The following is a 22,612-nucleotide window of genomic DNA, read 5'->3' on the forward strand; positions in this document are numbered from 1 at the left end:
CCCCCCCCCGTTTCTTGACTGCCCCCTCCAGAACCTCCCTGGCCCCCTTACCCTGCTGCTCAGAACAGGGTGTTGGGCTCTGTGCCAGCCGGACACATGGCTGCGCTCCCCAGCACAACAAAACCCGGTCCCTGGCCCTGCACAGTGCTGCCGGACCGGGCTGCAGGAGAAGGAGCTGCCGGCTCAGAATGCAGGGAGGAGGAAGCTGCTCCGGAGTCCAGCCCGGGACTTCCCTGCAGCCCTCCCAGCCGCTCGCTCTGCTCTGCCGGGGGAGGGGGGAAATCCCGGACATTGTGAGTGATTTACAAATTCCCCCCGGACGCTATTTTTAGCACAAAAAGGAGGACATGTCCGGGTAAATCCGGACGAATGGTAACCCTATCTGAAGGGGATATCTGGGCCAAAGCCTTCTACTCCTTGGGCATACTTGTTCCCCATTCACAGTGCCACCCCGTTCTAGCAGTGAGCTCTCCATTCACAGCAAGCTGCAGCATGAGGTCTCAGCTACCTCCCTCCCTCCCCCTCCCTTTCCTGTCGATCACTGCCAAGGGAATGCTGGGAAATGTAGTTCTTTCCCTGCTCCAGGGCTGGCTCTATAGGCAGAGAGCTAACCAAGGAACTACAGCTCCCAGGGCCCCCTGTTGGTTCTCAGCTCCCATGCTGGATCCTTGCTGCCCCTGCAAATGTGTCGCCCCAAGCACCTGCTTGTTTTGCTGGTGCCTAGAGTTGGCCCTGTTTATGATACTGGTGAGCGTGACATTCCTAGACCCTGAAGTCACACCCTAAACGGACCCATCTCTAGGTCTGAGAAGGCAGCTCATTTTCTGGCCCACTGGTGGTCACAGCTGTGTTTCTTGTGCTCCTCTTTCACCACTTACTGAAGCCATTTGCATGACTGAAGACTAATCAGATTGCTCTCCTTATTCTCTGTCCCTTATTCTTCTTCCTTTACACACTTGCCTTCAGAGACTTTGCAGTGTGGCAAATCATAACCGCAAGTAGAGGAGGGCTAAGACAGCAGCCTCCAGAGTTTCTCAGCACTACTCATGGAATGGACCAGAAAAGCTTCACTTGAAAACAACTTGAAGTACACATCTCTGATGTGGAAACCGACATTATTATTTTTTATTATAGAAGTGCCTGGAAATCCCAACAGAGATCAGCCATCTGTTTTTTTCTTGACACCGTACAAACACACAAAACATAGTCCCAGTCCTGATCTCTTGTGAATCATTATGCTTTTACCCCACAGACTATAATAGAAAATACATTTGAAACCATTGATATCCACTCTTTACCAGCTTGTTGCTATATTCCCCTCTCTACCCCCACATTAAGTTCCAGAGCTTCATTTTTAATCTTTATTTATATGCTATAGATACCTGGATAGGACAAATATAAACTTGAAGCTAGTTATGGTTTTACCTGGTAAGCTGCAGAATTAGATTCTTCTTTAAGAGCGTGCAGTGACTTCTGTTCTCTTCGTCTCCCTTTTCGATTATGCTAGCGTTAAGATTTCATGCATACTTGATGTTTCATCTCAAATGGTCTATAATAAATTTAGTCTGAATAAGCTGCACTTTTTATATATCATAAATTTTGCCTCATAATTTCACTAATCCACTTCCTGCCACCCCCCACAGCATTTCAATTATGTACTGATAAACTCTTTGACATTTAGATACTACATCAGCTGGCTCACGGGGGAGATGTGGGTCACACAGAGCTGTCAAGAGAGTGGCGTCTCTTTTATATCCAGTTGAATAGGAAGCTCCCAGCTGCTGTGAGCTCTGTGAAGTAGAGGGCAGTAGCTCAGAGCCTAGAAGTAAAGTGTATTTTCATCTTAATTAATGTGTGCAAAGCACTTTGAACATTTTCAGAAGTAGGTGAGTTTTGTCCCAGTTTTGTAATTGGGGAAACTGAGGCAGGAAGGTTATGTGACTTGTCTTTTGTGTCCTTAGACAGCTGAGTCTGAGCCAGGCGTTCCTGTGCTCAGGTTACACCATTCTCCTACACTTTGACCACAGGACAAAAAAAGCCGTTTCAGTGCTTGTCTGCTAGCACCAAGGCCCAAGATTCCATAAGATATCTCCTCCCTCTCATCTGCCCCAAATGTGAAGAGCTGTTGGGAAGGAGAATAGAAGGGAGAATGTGTGCAGAACTGGGCTGTGTGTTGTAACACAAAAGGAAGGAATCTCTCCCCCTCCTTCCCCCCCATGGTATGATAAAAAGGGAAGTCACCCTGAATGCGCAAGAACTTCCAGTTGTCTCAAGAGCTCTGTTAGTGCAAAGCAGGCTGTATTATACCTCAGTTGGTTCTGGAGAGTGGGCCATAATCTCCACACCCTAACATTTCAATCTGTCCCTGGGTTGTGTATTTCCATAACCTGGGAGCCCTGCTGCAATGTCAGGTTTTGTTAATGTGGTCTAAATCACTTCCGGGGCTGGCAACATGGGGCATTGATTCCCTTTCACAGTAGGTAGAGCCCCCTTGGACAGTAGCTAGGAGGCCTGGGATCAATATGTAGCACATGGGATCCTTTGGATAGTAGCGAGCATATAACATGGCATTTCTACAATTTATATTGTCACATTTATATTCAGATGCCATTTATAAATAGTTAATAAAATAGTAAATAAATAGTTAATAAAAACTAAGAAATGGTTAGTAGATATTTTAATAAATGGTTAAAGTTATACAGACCAACATGTCAGTTGGTTCTGTAACCATGGCTTATAACTAGAGATGGTCAACATTTTTCCATCAAAACATTTTTTCTACAGAAAATTAGGTTTTGGTTTAAACCATTTTTTTATTTTGGCTTCTGGCAGTTTTTGGCTCAAATCTGTCAAAACCCAAAATACACTTGGTTTTCATGGTTTTATTTTTTGATGAAAAGTTAAATTTTTCCACTGACAATTTTGACAAAAATGAAAAAATTCATTTTCACTGATATATTCCACTGGTGGGGGGTAGAACCTAATTTTCCGACCGGCTTGGCTTATAACCATCTATAAAACATACTATGTGTGTCTGTAACATACTTATTACATCTATTAACCATTTATTAATGCTTCATAACCCAGTTATAAATGGAAACTTAATATAAAGTGACCCTACCATGCTCTTGTTCAGCAAGAAGTCATGGGCTTGATTCATAAACACAGTAACTCCCCACTTAACGTCCTCTCACTTAACGTTGTTTTGATCTTACGTCCCTGCTCAATTACAGAACATAATCTGTTTAAAGTTGTGCAATGCTTCACTATAACGTTTGGCTGCCTGCTTTGTCCACAGCTGGCAGCCCTCCTATCAGCTGATTGCCGTGGGCAGGAGACAGGGGAGGGAGGGGAGAGGAGCGAGGACACGGCGTGCAGAGTAAAGGGGGAAGAGGCGGGGAAGAAGAGGCGGGTTAAGGGTGGGGGCTTGGGGAAAGGGGTGGTGTGGGCGGGCCAAGGGTTGAGTCCCCCGCCCCTGGTGCTTGCAGAGTAGGGGAAGCTGCCGCTGCGCAACGTGCTTCTCCTAGCCTACAGCACCTTCGGCCTCCTTGCCTGCCTCATTGTCTCCAGAGCCAGTGGGATGTGCCTGTGTGGGGTAAGGTGGGGGCACCTCCCAACTATAGTACTGTACTATATTGCAAAAAAAATTTCCCTGGAACCTAACCCCCCCATTTACATTCATTCTTATGGGGAAATTGGATTCGCTTAACATCATTTCACTTAAAGTCACATTTTTCAGGAACATAACTACAACGTTAAGTGAGGAGTTACTGTACTGGGTGAAATTCTATGGATTGTGTTACATAGGAGGCGGGATTAGATGATCACAGTAGGCCTTTCTGGCCTTAAAATCTGTGCATCCATTTTTCATGTATGTTGGTATTAATTTGTTTAGATGTTCTCTAAAGCAGTTATCTAATCCATCGTATTTTGTATGAACCTGGCTTCTTTTTTTTTTTTTTAAAAAAAGATGTGAATACGTCTCTTCTTTGTTAGTGAATAATGTCACTTAAAAAGCAGATATTCTCATCAGAAGACTTATTCTTGAATGTAATGGGAGAAAAAAGGTAATTTGGCAAACTGTTTCATCCAGGATTTTCCTGTACTAGTTGAAACCATATGTTATTAATAACTGTTTACATAATCCATAAAAACTCGTGGGTAAATTGTAACTCAGAAACCTAAAAGGGGGGGAGGGTAAACATTAGATGAGATTGATCACAAGAACTGTGTCTACATTCTAAAATGAACAGAAGGTTGCTGTAGCATTTCTACATGTTCCTTTTGATTGAGAAGGAATTGGTGAATTGTGAATGCTTTCTGGAAAAGTGATGTGTGGTTTTTTGTTGTTTTTTTGGGTGGATGGGGGAAGTGATTGTATAAATCCCCTTCAGACTGCTAACTTCTGGCTGTTAGCCAGCTAGTTTAGTGAACAGGCTGGACTGATTACTGAAAACAGTTATTTTTGCTTTAATGCTGGTTTTGGTGTGTATGGTGTCACATAATTTACCTTCATATCTTTGCTAAATTCAGTTGCATCAAGTGTATTGTATCCTGTGTTCTCTACGAAAGGAGAAGGAAAATCTATTTTTCACATTTTAGATACAATAAACTGGTTAACAATCAAAAAAGACGTCAGTCTAGCTGGAATCCTCAAGCAAACAATAGGCAGAAACGTGACACTAGATTACACTATAAGAACCCCTTATCGTGTCTTTCAACAGAGAATCTCAAAGCTTCTTGCAAGCAACATGCAAATATCATGATTTCCCTGTAGGCTAGGTGGCATTGTCAGTGTTATGTATGAGTAAGCTGAGAGACATAGGTGCTGATGACCCACTTACTCAGGAAGCCTGTGGCAGTGCTGGGACCAGAACATCGAAATTCTGAACCTCAATCCTAGCTCTAGCCACCACTTTTCCCCAGAGGACTGGTGGTTAATAGGAAACACTTACATTTTTGGGGCAAAACTCCCTTTCCCTCCTCTTTCCACCAAAATTTAAAATGATTTGAGAGGAAACCTTTGATGATGGTGATAAAGGAAATGCCACTGGGCTGAAAGTAAACATGACTAAGGGTATGTCTACACTGCAAGTGAAGGTGTAATTGCAGCTCGGGTAGGTATACCCATGCTAGCTTTAATCTAGCTAGCACAGGCAGTGAAGATGTAGCAGTATGGGCTAGTAACCAGAGAATATAGTCAGGACCCCCTCGTGGGTTTATATTCTGGTTGCTAACCCATGCTGCTATGTCTTCATTGCTACTGTTACCGTTGCTAGGTAGATTAAAGCTAGCACTGCTATGCTTACGTGCATTAGGGTTGCACCTTCACTTGCAGTGTAGATGTACTCTAAGACTTGCCTTAGTGAAAAGCAGGGGATAGCCATTATACTGGAATCTCTTTATACGACTCCATCTAGAACTTCATGCTGTGATTCAAAACTGCTTTGCAGATGTTGTCTGTTGATCACAAAAACAGTGCAATAAAACTATATCAGTGTAAGGTTTTACAGTAAATAACCAACCCCCACGTGCCATCAGTGTTGGTTGAGGAGAGACTGGGAAATAGAGCTGGACTGCTGTGTTGCCATCACTAGTGATTTTATCATGAGTCTTGTGATGCTTTGTTTTACTTAAAGCCCCAGTTCCTGGAGTCATGTGACTATAAGAGACTATCAGCTGTCATTTAAAAAAACCTGAAATTTCTAACCAGTCTGGTTGCAGAGAAAAGATTGAAAATATGACCCCAATACATCCTAAAGACTCAAAAACTAAGGCAAATAAAAAGAAGCCCAAATGTATTATTTTGTAATAATATGAATTTGGGATGAGGCTTGATTCATTATCATGAACATTTGAGGTTGCCAGTACTGAAATAGCTAGGTTTTGTTTGTTTTTTTAAACCCATGAAATACAAAAGGTATAAACTTGTTTTTTCAAATGACAGTCTGTTTACACGCTGACTGTTCAGGTTTGAAAAGGAAGCATTATTGATCATTAAAAATCACTTGTCCAACACTTTAAACTTGGAGCACTTCACAGGCACACAGGAAGACACACGCCATGATGAGAAGAACTTACAAATCAATCCTGTGCACATATACTCTCAGGCACAGTGCTCATGACTGAGGACGAGTCCTGGCTTCACCATCTTTGTCCCTTTCCCACTGCCAGCCTCAAAGCACTTTTTATGATTCCCTGCTTTAACAAGAACCTCTGCATCTGCTTCTATACTGCTCCAATCGTGGAATGCCCCTCCTAAGCTGGTCTGCCAAGCAGCTACCCTCTGCTCCATCCAGACCCAGTGCATTGTCAATAAGAAACTAACCAGGTGATCATAGCACAGTCCTGGGCATTTGGGGATAATCAGTATAGTTCAACATTAACCAAGGAAAAGAAAAGTGAAGAAATACAGTGTAGCAAGAACACTACCAATTAGCTAATGTAGCCTGGTACCCCCTTTGCATGTCACTTGAATGTTTCCTTCTTTCCCCCTACTGTTGGTCTTTGTCAGAGGCTGTGACTTGGAGATCGTCTACCATAGCATTTTGTGAGTGCTGCCAAAAACAAATAATAAATAGTTGTTTGCAGGATAGACCTTTAATAAGTGGAGCTGGGGAAGAATCAGATTTCTTTCCATTGTAAGAATAATGAGCAAAGTTCTAGCTTTATTTTAGCTTAAACAACTTTTTATACAATTCATTATGACTTGTTTTAGTTAAAGGTATTTTCCAGGAGGGCAACATGGTCTAATGCAGCGGTGGGCAACCTGCGGCCCATCAGGGTAATCTGATTGCAGGCCGCGAGACATGGACCATCCGCTGGCACGGCTCCCCGCAGCTCCCAGTGGCCGCCGCGGTTCGCCGTTCCTGGCCAGTGGGAGCTGCCCACCACTGATGGCTGGAGCACAGATCTGGGAGCCAGGAATACATTCTAAACATCTCTGTGGATCTGAACAAATCATTCAACCTCTTCATGCCAAGTTTAGTGCTGCTGTGACTACAAGTCTATTGAATTGCATCACATTATGCCAGTCACGAGTGTGTTCTTTTTTATTATATATATTACCCATCTGTAAAATGGGGATGATAATATGTATCCACTGCCTCTCAGTGGGATCTGTGAGGATTAGTTATGTCTCTATAACACTGTATAGGTAGTATGTTTTATTACAAAGGACAAAATTGTGCGATTACGCCAGAGGAGCAGAGAGCTGCAGGTGTCTTGTTACACTTACATAGCAGAACAGCTGTCTGATGAGCTTCCCTGACCTTTGCAGTTAAACCAGATTTCAGCACAGTTGTCTCATTTATGGGCCAGTCTGATTTCTGATGTCAGGATGTCTTATTTTCTAAGGGGTGGCTTAAGCGTAAACAGCAGCCATTCAATGTGGTTTGCACTTTTCTTTCATTCTCCAGTACCTTTCTTGGACACTGTGACTACATTGCACTTGTACTTGCCAGAAGGCTTTCTTTTTGGCAGTGCAAGTCTTGGTGCTCCATTCATCCACTTTTCCCACAACAGTCTTTGTTCTTTTTGTCCACATCAACCTCTAAGCATGGAATGCACTTCCAAATAAGTCAAGCCACTATGGCCTCGCTTTGCTCAAATCCCTCCTAAAGACTCAGTTCTTTCATGATGCCAACAAGAAGTAAATCAATAATAATAATAATCCTATTTATTCTCTTTTATGGGCTTCCCAGTGCATCTTGTCTATTCTTGAATCTGTCTTATTTATATTGCAAGCTCTTTGGTAGAAGGCCTGGCTGGATTTTTTTCTCTCTTGTACAGTGCTGAGCACACTGTCAGTGCTCAAACAATAATTAATAGGATTATCTCCTCCTGGAACACTGTACCCCACTTTATCTGGATACTGGGGGGCACTTCGCTTAAAGGTATCCTAATTCATTCAGAATGTTATGAAGCACGTAAGGCAGTACGCGTTCCCCTTCAATGGCGCTCAAGGTATGCTTGAAGGCCCTTGAGAGGTTAAGTTACAGTGACTGCTGAAGTTAATGAGAATGAGTGATAAGAAAGAGGATTTACTTGTATTTCTATTAGGATCTATTAACAAGAATTTAATCAAGTGAGATCAAAATGTTATCACCTTGTGAGGGTCATTGTCAGCAAATGTAACAACAATGGTGATTATTTTAATGCTTTGCCTTGGGGGAAATTGGACATAAGAACATAATTTCAGACTTGTGCAGTGTATTTAGTTGCATGACTCCCATTCATTTTAAAGGGACGTTATTAAGTAGTTTAGGACCCTGTTGATTCACGTGCTGTATCTGGCTTTCATCATGGCATATAAATTAACAGAATCCCTGTGCACATAAATGCCCGATATTTAGGTTTTGTGTGATAAAAGAATGTTATTTATTTTAATGTCAAAAGAATAGGTCTGCACTTCTGAAAATGACCAGTTTTGAATGTCTCAGTTCTTAGGTGCCCAGCTTGTGACTCCACGAAGGAACCTGATTTTCAAAAGCAGGCTGCGCCCTGTACTTTCTGAAAGCCAGGCTTCTTCAGCATGTCTCAGTTTGGGCACTGAAAGTCACTAGTTACTTCTGAAAATTTAAGGTATACTTTAGTGTAAATGTTCCTACCAGACATGAACAACATCGTAATTACATGAGAACCAAGTGATGAAATTGGTGAGAAACTGATCCGATTAGTGTCATTGTGCAGTCTTAGTGAAATGCAGCACAGATGATGAACGCGTCATTAGAATTTTAATAAATGTTCACTTGAATGTAAGGTTTAAAATATATAAAATCCTTATTTACGACCTGATCCTGCCAATATATACTAGTAGGCAATGCTATTTGCGTTTGTTTGATATGTATTTAAATGTTGGCAGGATCAGGCCCTGAGGAGGTTAGTAATAAATGATTTTTATCTTGATGGTGTCCTATTTAATGGGGGTTACTGCTTGTGGCTAAAACATTGTGCACCACTTAGAAAATGTGCTCGTGTTGCTTCAGTTTTCAGCCCTGGGATTAACATTGTGTATCTAAATCTCCCACAGATTGACCTGGAAATGTACCCCGTAGTTATGTAAGAATAACATATTACAGATTGAGATGGGGAGCATTTATCTCCACTGATAAAGAATAGACCCACATCTCATCCGTATGAAAGCCATGATTTATGGTCTTTATCTGCCTTGTGAGGATTAAACTGTTTAGCCTGCTATTTGTTTTGTGTACTTAATTTGTACTTGTTTTATACGTATTAAAAATCTTTTTTTTTTTTTTTTTTTAGTATTTTGTAGCTCTGAAAAGAAGGGGCAAAGCTTCCCCAAAATGTATTTTGTTAAATAGTTAATGCTGAAACAATATTTTAAAAGAAGAAATGGAGAAAATGTACTAATTATTTCTCCTCCTTGATATGAAGGAGATTGCTGTTTAGTATCAGATCTTAAATATTATGAACACTTAAAAGCCTGGTCTGAAATCAGTGGGAGTCTTTGCACCAATTTCAATGAGATTTTGGGGGAAATAAGTGATAAGAGCAGATGGCCGCCACCAGAGGCAGCAGGTCATGGCGGCATTCTACACAGCTGGAGACAGATGAAGGTGGGAGGCTACCAAAGAGAAGAGGAACAGGAGGAATTCCACACAGACAGAAGTTTCAAATCTATACCAGGGCATCAACATGGAAACTTTGGAAGATTCCTTTCAAGATCAAGTAGGTCTAAGGGAACAAAGAGATAGACAGGGCACATGTATGGATGATAGGTTAGGCCAATCTGTAAGAAAATCAAACTTGTGTGCAGAGTTATCCAGCTGTCCGAGGAAGACAGACAATCCTTGTTGGAGATTCAGTATTCAGAAGAACTGAAAGAACATTTTGCAAGGAACAGGCAGATTACAGGACAGTATGCTGCCTTCTTGGAGCCAAGACAAGAGATGTCACTCAAAGACTGTATAGGCTTCTGAAATCGATGGGCAAGGATCCATTGGTGATGGTTCATATCGGCACTAATGACACTGTGTTGCAAGATATCTCGTAGACAGTAGATGGCTTCAGGGAATTCAGAAGCATGCTGAAGAAAAAGAATGTCGAAGCAATCTTCTCTGACATACTTCCTGTCCCACAAGCAAAGGAAGAGAGAGGGTGGTAGATTGTGGATGTGAACTGCTGGTTAGGTAAATGACATAGGGTGGAGGGTTTTGGTTTTGCAGAACCCTGGCCCATCTTCTGTTGGGAAAGGATTGAATAGTTTGGATGGCATCCACCTCAATACAAGGGCGACCAATCTCTTTGGGAGTAGGCTGGCTACAGTAGTCAGGAATGGGTTAAACTAAGAACCAAAGGGGAGGGTAAAAAGAGGGAAGATATGAACACTCAGTACAACATCAAGATGTTGAGAACTAAATGAATCAAGGAACCAAAACATATGAAGAGAAGAAATTCTTGAATTGCCTATATGCTAAGAGCCTAGGTAACAAACAAGAGGAATTGGAATTGCTCATTTATAAGCATAGTTTCAGGCTAGTTGGTATTACTGAAACCTGGTGGGATGATTCACATGAGTGGAATATTAAAGTCAATGGTTATAATCTATTTAGGAAGGATCAAGTGGGAGAAGGGGAGAGGGAATGGCACTTTGTCAAAAATAGCATTACCTTTTCCGAAGTCACTGATGACTCAGAAGAAAAGGATCTTGAATGCTTATGGATCATTGTCCTAACAGATAAAACACTGAGGTGTTCCTGCAGAGGGTATATGATGAGGGGAGTGGTAGGAGGAAGTAGCAATGTATCCTCATATTTTGGTTTGATCACGTGGTTTCTTTATGCCTTTGCACTATTGCCATTTACTGATCTTGACAGTATTCCAGGCGAGTACAGTAGGCTTCCTCTGACATAGTCAGGTCCCCTGGAGATTCGGAGCAGTATGACTTGTATGACTGGGCCTTCCTTCAGATCCCATTCGTAGCTTGGCTATTGTGGATAGTGACTCTTAGATCTAAGCTTGAGGCTTCAGTCAGTTGGGAAGGATGGGGAAGGGCTGATGCAATGGTTCATGTTTTTGGAGCTCTTAGTGCAGGATCACTTCTTGCCTCAATATGACTTAAGTATCTGAGGCTTTTTGGTATCAATGAAAATTTTTATTCTTTTAAAAGCCAAACCGTATTACTGATACATTGTATCAGTCTTTATTTCTAAATGGTATATTCTATATTTTTTTCAAATGTGTATACCAGTTGCATACAAAAACCTAGATTCTGAGAGACCTAGAAGATGTATCTCAAACAGACAAACAAAACTTGCTAGTTCAAAATGTCTTGTTTATATGGAGACATGAAGGCATCTTGTCCAAGTGTATTTAGTGTCCTGTGAACTGGCATTCTGGGCCACAGTTTTGTGTGTTTGTGCCAGTTCAATGTCATGTGTCAGTAATTTTGCGGTAGACTGGCAGAGTCTCTGGGTTGAAACCAAATGTCGGTGGTTGGCAGGCTTGGCAGCCAGAATGTCTAATTGCAGCAGGGTATAAAGAACCCTTGTGCACTCTGACAGCACCATGGAAAATTTAGACTGCAAAGAAGTGAGATTATAAACGTAAAACTTTGTTCAAACCTTTCTTCCCCTCCCTTTAGCGTAATGAAATTGGATTTGTTTTTGAAGTACATTAAATATGGGGTGTCCCTGCCTTAATGAAACCTGATCCCTATAATGTTTTACAGAAGACCTTGATGTTTTAGTTTTTGGGCTAAGTAGACTTTTGGGTGACTTAGCCACCAGAGTTATTTTTAGAAAAACAGTGCCTTATCTCTCCTATGTTTTCATAAAGTCAACAGTTTAATAGATGATCATTAAGTAATTTTATCTAGGGGAAAACAGTGCTGTTTTCTCTCAGGTTTGAGGTAAAATAAGTGATCAAATTCATAATTCATTTTCAGGTGCCCAGGATGCAGTATAGAATTGGCTCCATTTGAACCACAGTGCCATATGTGAAGAAGCAGCCAGCTCAATTATTGCATCGTGCTCATTAATAGCTTCCCTTTCCCCCACCCTTGTATTGAGGATAATGCAGAGACCAAAAAGTACAGTGCCTGTGTGCTATTTTTGAATGTTTCCCTCTTGGGCAGATGCTGCTGTTATTAAAAGAAGACAGTCCCGGGAATGGAGGCAAAGGAAATCCATCTGTATGTAGTGTTTATTTACCATATTCTGTGTTGACGCCAGACTTATGGTAAAAAACTTACTATCAACAAAAAGCCAGATGATCAATTTGTGTAAATGGGTGTAGCGCCATTGACCTCAGTGGAGTGACAGCACTTTGTACCAGCTGAAAATCTGGCCTAAAAAGTTTATTGAAGTCTTATCTTTTATGTTCTATCTGTCTGGTTTCAGAGCTAATCATTTATGCAATAGAATTATGAATTCCTTCTTTTGCTTTCAGTCATCTTTTTGAAAAAGCAGCAACATGCCTAGTAAAACCCCAATATTGATGTGGAGCAATAATGGACATACGAATGCTTCGTACTTATGGAGCGGTGAAGAATAAAATGACCATGTGAAAATTTCTTTAGTCAAATTTTGACTAACCAACGATGAAAGAGTGCCCCTCTAGCACTCTGGAGAACCTTGGTAATATTTTAAAAATAGATGAATAAACAGATCCATCAGTGACCCCAGATCAGATCAAGTAACTCAGGGACAAGACACACGCACACAACCAAAAAAATTGACTTCCTCACACCACTTCTACCCCCCAAAGGACATCTGATCTTGGAGGGACATCACTGTGCTGCGTTGGATACAAATCATACTAGTTTTATCTCTTTGCTACATAAAAAGGAAAAAAAAATGTGTAAGTATTACAAAAGGTCAGGTAGTTTTTGTCCAAGTAATACACTGCTCATGGCTTTAAAAATGATGCCTGTTTATGATTCTGCCATCTGCAGGAGCAGCAGCCTATCATAAAGTTACTGTATTGATCTGTCACTAGGGCTGTCTTGTCTGCCAAATGAAGGATGGCTTAAACTCATAACCCGGGCCAGCAGTTTTCTTATTGTGAGCCAGACAAAAATGCCATTGATCTTCTTTGCTGAAGTGTTCTTTTCACAGCTTGCCAGCACAAACACTCTGTTGTCCTTAGTCAGGGCTAATTAGCTAATAATTTAATGCAACTGAGACAGCAGTCTTAGTTTAATTCAGCAGTGAAAGGATATGCAGTAACTTTTAAACGACGAGGTACCTTCTTTAAAGCTTGGCCATGTTAACAGGACTTGTCTCAACTTTTACACTCTCACTTTAGGTTTGATTTCCTCGGTGCTCAAGAATAATGTGCTCGTTACAGTGGCTAAGATGGGTTGTCAGTTTATGTTTTATAGAAAAAACAAAAGACAGATGGAAGATTGGTATCTCTATCCTTGAGTTCTTGGTTACTAAGTAACACCTGAGCCTTATGATCACTTACTTAGTGAAATAAATATTAGGTTGATTTAGATTGGTCGTGAAAACCCAATGATCTGTAAGCCACAAAGCGCACAGATTTAGTGATGTCCAATAAATAGAGAGACTGCACCTATCTTCATCTTGTTAAAAAGATACTGTTGACTTGGTTTAAACTCTAAATTTAGGATTTATAACCCTCTTTTGAAAATGAGGTTTGCTAACCCAATGTGAAAATAAAGGTATAACTGTGAATTCAAAAGTTTCTAGTGAACTTTAGGGCTGGGAGCACTGGAGGTATTCAGGCTGCCCCTCTGGATTTGCAAAACACATGTAGGCTTCACACAACACGGTGTGTGTATTTAGTTTAAGTTTTTAATAATTTTCCATTTGGAGAGAGAGAGAAACTGAGATCCTGGTCCAGATCCTCCGATGCAATCAAGGAGCAGTCAGCACAGCTTTGGAGGAGGGCGAGTAATATGGTCCAACCCCTGGTATAAATTAGAGCGCACAGCTTTGGAGGAAGGCGAGTAATATGGTCCAACCCCTGGTATAAATTAGAGCAGCCCAAAGGCTCCCCTAATCTACAGTGGCTTCTTACAGCACCTACAGATTATCCAGGTACAGGACACTTGGCCTCATCTCCTACTCTGGTTACTAGGGAGGTAGTAGTGATGGGGGATGGTTTGTAATATGAGAGCTGCTATTGGATGGCTCTGTATCACTCAAAACCCCCCACACCTTTTCACAGGGATGTGTGTATGTGTGTCTTTTCAAGGGTTCAAGTCCGATGGGTTTCGGCGGCATCTTTGACTGAGGGGCTGGCTCAAAACTTCTCCATCACTGGGCAGGATCTGGCCCCTGTGTGTTTGTTTTGAGAGCATTATAGACACCTAGTGAAAAAAAGCAAATATCACCCTTCTATAGATGTGATGTGAAAGTATTCACCTGTCCCTTTTTTTAAAGGAAGTTCCTTTTTGGAGCTTAATATCCCTGCATAATGTATCAAGTCAATAGAAGTGGCATTAATTATGCAGAGGGTCATATGCTGTTTTTTCAACTGTATTATTTTGCATCACAGTTAAGACTGTGTTTGCAAAGAGGGGAGCAAAGCATTCCTTAAGTTTTCTTGTATTGTTCACACTAACATTTAATGACCGTGGAGCATGGGTGGATATCCTAATTCTAGTTAAGAATGGGAGGTTAATCTATGGGGAATTTTACAGTTGCTTTAAATTTGGGGATTGAGATTATTGTCTCATAAACCATCTCAAAAATAGTCACAATTAACTATCCTGTTCTTTTGCTTAGATTGCTTAGAACGTATCTGTCAGATTTGGGAAACTGGTGTGCCAGTGGATATCATTTTAACTGTCTGACTATAAATAGAAATACTGTAATATATACGCCATAGTTGGCAATAATGTCTGTCCCTTAGATTATAATCGTATTTCACAATTGCCTCTCTCTGAAGATTGTAATGTTCTGATTAATTATATCACTCTAACACTTGTATCCCATCTTTGCAAATTGTTTGAGCTTTTCTTAATCTGTTATAATTTCCTTTTTTAACACACAGGCTAGAGAGTTGTGTTTTTTAATAAAACAGAAAAATTAAAAATTTCTTTAAGTCTTTTTCTGAAGATTCCCAATAGCAAATGCAACTGATTTCAGGACTGCACTCCATCTGTCTAGGAAAGAAAAAAGACATTAGTAGTCCACACATGAGCAACTTATTAGTTCATTTGGTGAATGCAATACAGTGATTCAAGACTGATTTAAAATATTCATCCACAATTACTGGTGCAGCGCAGTTCAAAGTGCTTCAAATCTGTGGGTTTGACTGAGAAATTTAAGGAAAATAGCTGCAAATTGATTCTGTATGTAATTAATGAAACATTTCATTCTTATGTAAATATTTAATGCTTGGGTTTTGTTTTGCTTGTTTCCTTTCTCTCACTTATCCCTCCCAACCCCCCTTATATGTTTGTTTGCTCAGGGAGTGGGGGCGGGGTGGGGAGGAATCCCCTGGATAGGGAGTATTCATTCTATGGAAATATACCTTAGCTGAGCTGTATCTTCTGCTGCCAGAGCCGCTGATCTGAGGGGTCCTAAGGACTAGCAACTTCCATGGACTTTAATGAGAGTGACAAATTCTCGTCACTTTTCATGATCAGACCCTTTTTGTTGTGGAGGGAATAGACGATACAGATGAACTGTTTAGGTGGGTGTGAGTAGTGGGGTGCAAGGCAGTAGCATTTTCCCCTTAAATGCCATAGCAGTTTAACTGAATTTTGCCATCCTCATCAGTGGCAGAGTTTAGGAAGAGCTTGTAGTAAAATCTCAAAGATCCTGAGGCAAACTTCAGATTGTCTTTCAAGTCAGTTCTGTATATTGGATACAAATTTTGCAATGTTTTCTGCTTTCAACTGCTTCTCTGTGTTGATGGTTTAGAATTTCAGCGTGGGCCTGCTGACTAGGTTTGTCATGAGGGCGGGCCCTGGATCCTAGTCTAAAGTTCTCCAAATCCAAAGATCTCCAAAGATCAGAAAATCAAGATCTAGGCCTACCGGTTTGGGGGTACTTGCATAACTGTTTATTTGATTAAATCAGTAAGGAGAGCTCTTGACGATCATCTGTTGTAACTGAACAAATTGGAAGGCAGTGGGAAAAAAAAGCCCTCAAGCCTTCTGCTTCTCGCCAACAAACCCCTGTATATGAAGGTTTTTCCTTTGAGGCATGGTTGTGTGACTAGTTGTTTTCTTCAGTGCTGGATTTATGTGACATTAATCCAAGGTAAAGGGCTTGGAACTGTAGAATCAAACTAGATAATGTGCTTGTATCTCCTTTAGGTTGTGATGCTGCAGCTTTTACTCGTTTGTTCTTAGAAATGATGGGACTACTTATATGAGTAAGGGCTGCAAAATCAAACCTTCTACTGCTCTGTGCTATGTATAGTGGTACAGAAGGAGATGGATACAGTATTGTAACTTAGAATACTTTCTGCTGTGGTGAGCCAAAGTTGCAGATGCCACACAGAAAAATGAGAAGGAAAAGGTCTTGGCTGTGCAGGTGTACATGTGAGCAATGTTTGGATGTTCTTGTGTTAAATACCCAGCTTTAGGATACAGTTTGATAGCTCAAGGCTTTTACATATCTGCTAACCAGTGAGGTAAGTGTATTATATGTAGACTTTTAATAATCTATATTGGTTGATGACAAAATTGAGTTATCAGAATTATGATTTTCTTCTGGCAGGTAGGCCTTGTTTTCGCTAATGCAGGCCTTTAGCTTACCACCTGGAACATTCTCCATTCTTTTCTTTTTTTACAAGAATGAAGGAGTTTAAACTTTCTTCAAAATGATGAAACCTCCTCATATCATTATTTGAGAGAGACTGAACTAAAACAGGACCTTTCACCTAAATAATTTACCTAAATAAAGAATCCTGTTCTTATCTGATGCAAAACTAAAACCTTCATGCTGGCTGAAGTATTTCCCCACATGCATAAATTGCTGAAAAATTCAATTTAACCAAAACAGCAATGTTTTGTGAAAATATTTTGATTTTTTTTTCTAAAGTGTTTCATTTTTTGATGAAAAATTTGGCAGTTTTCCAAAGCACTTTGTTTCCTTTTTGGTTTAATTTCTTTTTTTTTCTTCTCACTGTTGCACCCCTTCCCTCCAGTTCTCCCCTCTCCCCCCATCTCCCCTAAAGAGTGGGAGAGGTTTTTTTTTCTGACCAAAATGAAGCAAATTTTTCCATTAACAAGCAAGTTGTTTAAAAAAAAAATGAAAAATCATTTATTTCAGTCATTTCTGAAAAAAACATGTTTCTTTTTTCAATAGTTTTAGTGAAATATACTTCTCTTTTTCAGTCAGCTATAATAAAACACATTGGCTAAGTGCACTTATATACTAAAATCTTTGGAGAGTCCACACTGTTTTGCTCTATAGTCCTTGAGTGGAGATCCCAGAGGCAAACAATTCTCTTTAAAAATGTATCCATGTGTGGCCAGAACTACTATGATAGATTTATTAGACCCAGCAAATAAAGTCTTAAATTCATTAGATGTTGGTGTTCTATATCTTTAAATTTCATTTAAACCACAATTTAAATGGCTTTATTGTCAACTCAGTTTCTGTCCAGATTACAGAATCATCCTACGAATTGTGCATGATTGATTTTCTCTGGACTCTCACCAAGCAAATTTGTCCTTCTTGAAACATTTTCGATTTTTTTTTTTTGTTGCCACTTTACATTAATTACCAACTAAGACATAATTGCTATGTATAAAGCTAAAAGCATACATTCTGAAGGGCAATAATTTTGATAGCAAAGTTATGCTGTTAGCGTTTCACTGGAGAGAGAAATGAATGGTGAAAAACAAGCATGTCTAATCTTGTCTCAGTGTTTATGCACCCAGTAGCGATACTGTCATTTGAGAATTAAGTTTATAGCACACATTTGGGTGGGAGGCTCACTGCTGGATGCAGCAATAATCTACTTTAGGAGAACCTGAGACATTTTCTCTCCTCCCTACCTCCTCCCTGTATTTGGTCTTGTATGTAAGTCTTGTTAATGCGTACTGCTTTCTATCCTTGTTATCCTGCTCAGACCTTTTCTTTTAGCAGTAATAGCTGCTGAACTACCTGGTGATTCATCTATATCATTAGTCTTTGCTTTAAGTGTAGTTTCTGCCTACAGGTTATTTGGTATCCAACACATGCACCAAAAAAATCAGTTACTTCTGCTTCTCTGCAAATGTGTTCAGTGGGCAAGTGGCCATACATAAAGAAGAATCTGATGCTCTAATAATGACAGAAGCAGAACCTTTGTGCCTACAGACTACTTCTGTTGCTCTGCTAGAGTGCATGATAGTTTGTGCGTTTAGCTACGGGGGGCGTGGGGGGGGAAGGATTCAGTTAAATTAGAAATACGAAATAGACTAAAACGCTTGCAGCGGGGCTGGATGGCTGGTGCTCCTGGTAACAGTATACAGAGCGGGCTCTCCCATCTGAGTGGTTCATCTCCAGGCAAGATTTATAATGACTAGAGATGGATAGGAAACATTTTTGCCACTGTGTGAAAATTTTCACAGAATTTCCGAAATTTCCCTGTTCTATATTCAACTGAGACCCTTCCATAAACAAAATAATTTTTTTGAGAGAAAGAAACTAGCCAATAGCCCAGTGATGAAGGCACTACCCTTGGATGTGGGGGAAACAAATGCAAGTTCTTGCTCTGCCTGGTTCTCAGCAGGGACTTGAACCTGGGTCCCCCACATCCCACGAGTGCCCTAACCACCCTGCTCTCAGCTATTCTGGGATGTCTCTCTTTGTTCCTCAGATCTATGCCACTGAAAAATGCTGAACCCGCTCTAGTAGAGACCACTGTCTGATGCTCATGAGTCAGTATTAGAGTGCTCTCCACACAAATGGTGCTCCACATGCACTGCACCAGACTGGGTGGTAGCTAGGTGACCAGATGTCCCAATTTTAGGGTCTTTTTCTTATATAGGCTCCTATTACCCCCACCCCCATCCTGATTTTTCACTTTTGCTGTCTGATCACCCTAGTGGTAGCCCTTTCAGGTTGGTGGTTCGTGGAGGGGTAATTTGTACATAGCATTTTGATCGGACTGAACTGCAAAGCCAGGTTGCATGGGTCATGGTCTTGGATCACTGGCCTCCAGGTCCTCAAACAGCAGGGGGTCAGGGAACAGATTTGAAAAGCCTGCCCCTCTAATACGGGGATCTTTGCAGAACAGGCTAGGAGTGGCTGTATTGCAGCAAAGGAGTCTGGGTATTTTGGTGGGCTAGAGGAGGCTACTTCCATTTCTGGGAGTACCGGGCCACATAAGACATATGGAGAAGTCTGAGGATGTATACGCTTTCATAAGAAAGTAACCGAATGTTAAGGATGCACTGTTAGGCACTTAAAAGTCAGGAAGTTGCAAAGTTAAGCGTATACACAGTCCAGTCCAGTTTGTGATTAGATACTCTCTCTCAAATAATACAGTCTAACGTATATACTTCTATACATCCGTGAAGCATCTTGTACAGAGCTGGTTGAAAATTTACCCTCATTATTTTGTGATGGAAATTGTTTTTGACAAAACGAAAAAAAAATCTTTAAAAAATTGCCCACTTACTTTTAAACAAAAACAGGGTTTTGTTACAAAATGGAACAAAACTGCCCACCACCCAGCTATTGAAAACCAAAAATTTCCAGTTTTAAACCTGACAATGTTGACAACATTAAAAAATTCATCAGTTTTTTACAAGGGAAAAAAATCCTTTCCTGACCAGCTGTAATCTCTTGGTACTGCACCCACTAGTCATTCCGTTATAGTCATTTAGGAGAAAAGTACATAGTAAGCTGTTTTTAAGCAACATGTTACAGTGTAAACATAATACAGTGCACATTGGATAGTATGGATAAGCCACCCAAGTGTACACCTAAGGCAGCTTCATAATCACTGCCTCATTCTGCACCTACAGAACCCTGTGCTGCTGTTGGAAGAGAAATTATGTAGCACATGGCTGTTGACGAAGGGTTCATTTATGCCTTTAGGGCACCAGCCCTCTGCTGGGAGGAGGGGCATACTGGTAAAGAAATAATGGATATAGAGCCATCACTGCCCTCAGTGGGAGCTCAGGGAAAACAGGCTGCTCCCTGAAGCTCACAAGCATGCAGCAGGGGTCTGTCCACAACTACAGGGAAAGAGACAGACTGTGGCCCCGTGCAGCCAGCTAGTTCTTTTGGCAGATGAGTATGGGGTTATTTAAGCCTGTCCTCTTTTTAAGGTGTTGTATAGGGGGTACACAAAGGGAGCAGTGCTTGTGCTTTGGAGAGAGCACAGACTGATGATGTGCTGCTATACAGGAAAGCACCCGTGTGCATTTTGAAAGAAGAGTTAACGAGGTTAGTTAAATCAAATAAATGGTCTTATTACATCTATGCTGTGACAGGGCTCTTTGATCTATATCCATTATTTCTTTACCAGTATGGCACTTAAAATCTGTACCACCAGTTCTTAGGCTTTTCTTCACTATAAAACTAGCAAACACCTCCCCTTTTTTCGGTGGGAGCTCTGTAGGGGCCTAAGAAATATGTAGAGAGTTTAAATGATGGTGAATATAAATTGCTACACCAAATTTTGGAGCAATAACATTGCAAAAACTTTGCAAGCCTATAGAGGGCTCAGTTAACTAATTTATAACACAGGCTGCATAATGAAGGTTATATTTGATGTTTAAAGACACTATTTTGTACGTTTGTTTGTTTTCCTGAATAGTATAGTACACTTGTGGGTTAACAATCTTATTTAGGAAGCGTGTCTGTTGAATGCTTCCTATGTAGGATACAATTATAATACTGGATATGGTGTTTATGAAGGAGGAGGCAAAGCTTCTAGCACACTAAACTGTTCATTCTGGTATTGGGGGTATTCCTGATTTGAATGGTATCATCCATTTTAATGAGATTATTAGTGGAATAGGTAATAACTCTAAAACCAGAATGAAATTTTTAATGGCACCCACCGTAATTTAGGCCTCAGTGAGACTGAGGTTATGTGCTTAAGGCACATGTGTAAGTTTTTGCAGATTTGGGAGGCTGAGGCCATTTTGGTTTGCCTGGGGTTCACTTGTTTGGTCTCTCCTGCTTTCACTTTCCCTGGGTTTTGCTTTTAGTTTTTTATACTGTCTTTCAAGAGATGGGGGTTTGACTCCTGGTCATAACTTCTCTTCTTTTTCCTTGGGCCAACAGAGGTGGGAGCTCAAGGGGCTGTAATGTGATTGTTCTTCCAGCTGAGGAGGAATATCTTGTGTTTCTCAGCAGTGACCTCTCCAGATGACTGCAAAGCAGAGTTGCTTGGCTCTGAGAAGAAGTCTTGAGCGTCCTGTGTCAAAAGGCTGGTAGCTGTGATGTCGGACCAGTGTATGTGAGAAGGAAGGGAAAGCCTTCTTTTCTTGTGAGCCTTGTCAGTGGTTGCAAATTTTAAGATCCAACGCTGGATTGTGTCACTTCCCTATTTGTACGCTTTCACTGGCTTCCCTCAGCTTTCAAAGCTTTTGCTCAGCTCTTCTCCGGCTAAATCACTGCTTATTTCTCTCTGCTCATCTCTTTCTTTTTTTTCCTGCACAAGCCCCTCCTGTTTAAGAGCTCTTCGTGTATCCTGCTTCCACTCTTGCCTTCAGACCTTCTTCCTTGCTGCCCTTTTGTGCTTGGAACAGGCTTTGTTCTAATCCCGCCTTAAAAAACCCCTGCTCCATAAGGCCTGACAATAAGCCACCGAAGAGATGCATTTAAATGAGAAATATGTTAAACTGTCCATCGTGCATGGTTTGCTCTGTGTGCGTCCTACGCAATCTCAAGCTATATTTTCCTTTCCCTTTGTTTACTCTTGCAGAATTGCTAATTACCAACCCCAAGTATTCAAAAACCATGAGTCACGTGCCCAAAATTATGATTGGCTTAAAAGTCATTATACTTATAAAACCACGCGCCGCCACCCCACCCCATATTTTGGGTTCTTTTTATTTGTCTTTTGTTTTTCGAGTCTTTGGAGTGTGCACTTGGGTCACGTTTCTGAACTTTTTTGCACAATGATGGGGGCTAGAAATTGGACAGTTGCCTTTCTTTTAAAATGGAAACAGAGATTTTCATGTAATCAGAGGATTCCAGGAGCTGAGGCTTAAAGAAAAACACCAAATATTGTCAGACTCGTGATAAAATCACAAGAGTTGGCAGGCAACACTGTTGTCTTTCCATCACCCCCACAACGTTCCTAGTCTGTATGTAATGTGTTGGTTGTCCTTTCACTTATTGATCTTAGAGCGCCATTGCCTCAGAGCAGAGATTTTAGTCTCTTATAACTTGTAATGCACCACACAGGCCTTTGATACTAGAAGTAATCTAATACCAAGTGCTTTGGATTTTAATGATTTAGCATTTCATAGCCAAGAAACTTTATCTAAAAAAATGACTCCTTTGGGTCCCACAAACTGGTTCTTGTGCTCCCTCTGCTGGCTCTGCAGGAGCAGCAGACATGCACTGTCTTCCCCAAGCCATGATTGCACTGACAGTGCTGATATGCAAACTGGAAGCTTTGTTAGGAGAGATTGTCCATGTTCGTATAACACGGTTCCTCTTCACAGTGCACTGCTTATACAACTGCCTCATTGCATGTGCAGTAC

The 22,612-nt window shown here is 40.9% G+C and overlaps 1 protein-coding gene across 11 annotated transcripts in view; it reads left to right on the forward strand.

The window, feature by feature from the left end:
• ZMIZ1 (zinc finger MIZ-type containing 1) overlaps positions 1 to 22,612 on the forward strand; it is a 491,983-nt gene that overhangs the window by 142,444 nt on the left and 326,927 nt on the right. Inside the window, exon 1 of one of the 11 annotated variants that reach the window (XM_034775970.1) lies at positions 21,335 to 21,353. The exons of the other annotated variants lie outside the window; for them this stretch is intronic. The gene's annotated coding sequence lies outside the window, so the exon portion shown is untranslated. Of the gene's footprint in view, positions 1 to 21,334; positions 21,354 to 22,612 lie in introns of those variants that run through there. 11 annotated transcript variants of the gene reach the window in all.

Source organism: Trachemys scripta, chromosome 7 (genome assembly GCF_013100865.1).
Source record: "Trachemys scripta elegans isolate TJP31775 chromosome 7, CAS_Tse_1.0, whole genome shotgun sequence".
Classification (NCBI taxonomy): Eukaryota; Metazoa; Chordata; order Testudines; family Emydidae; genus Trachemys; species Trachemys scripta.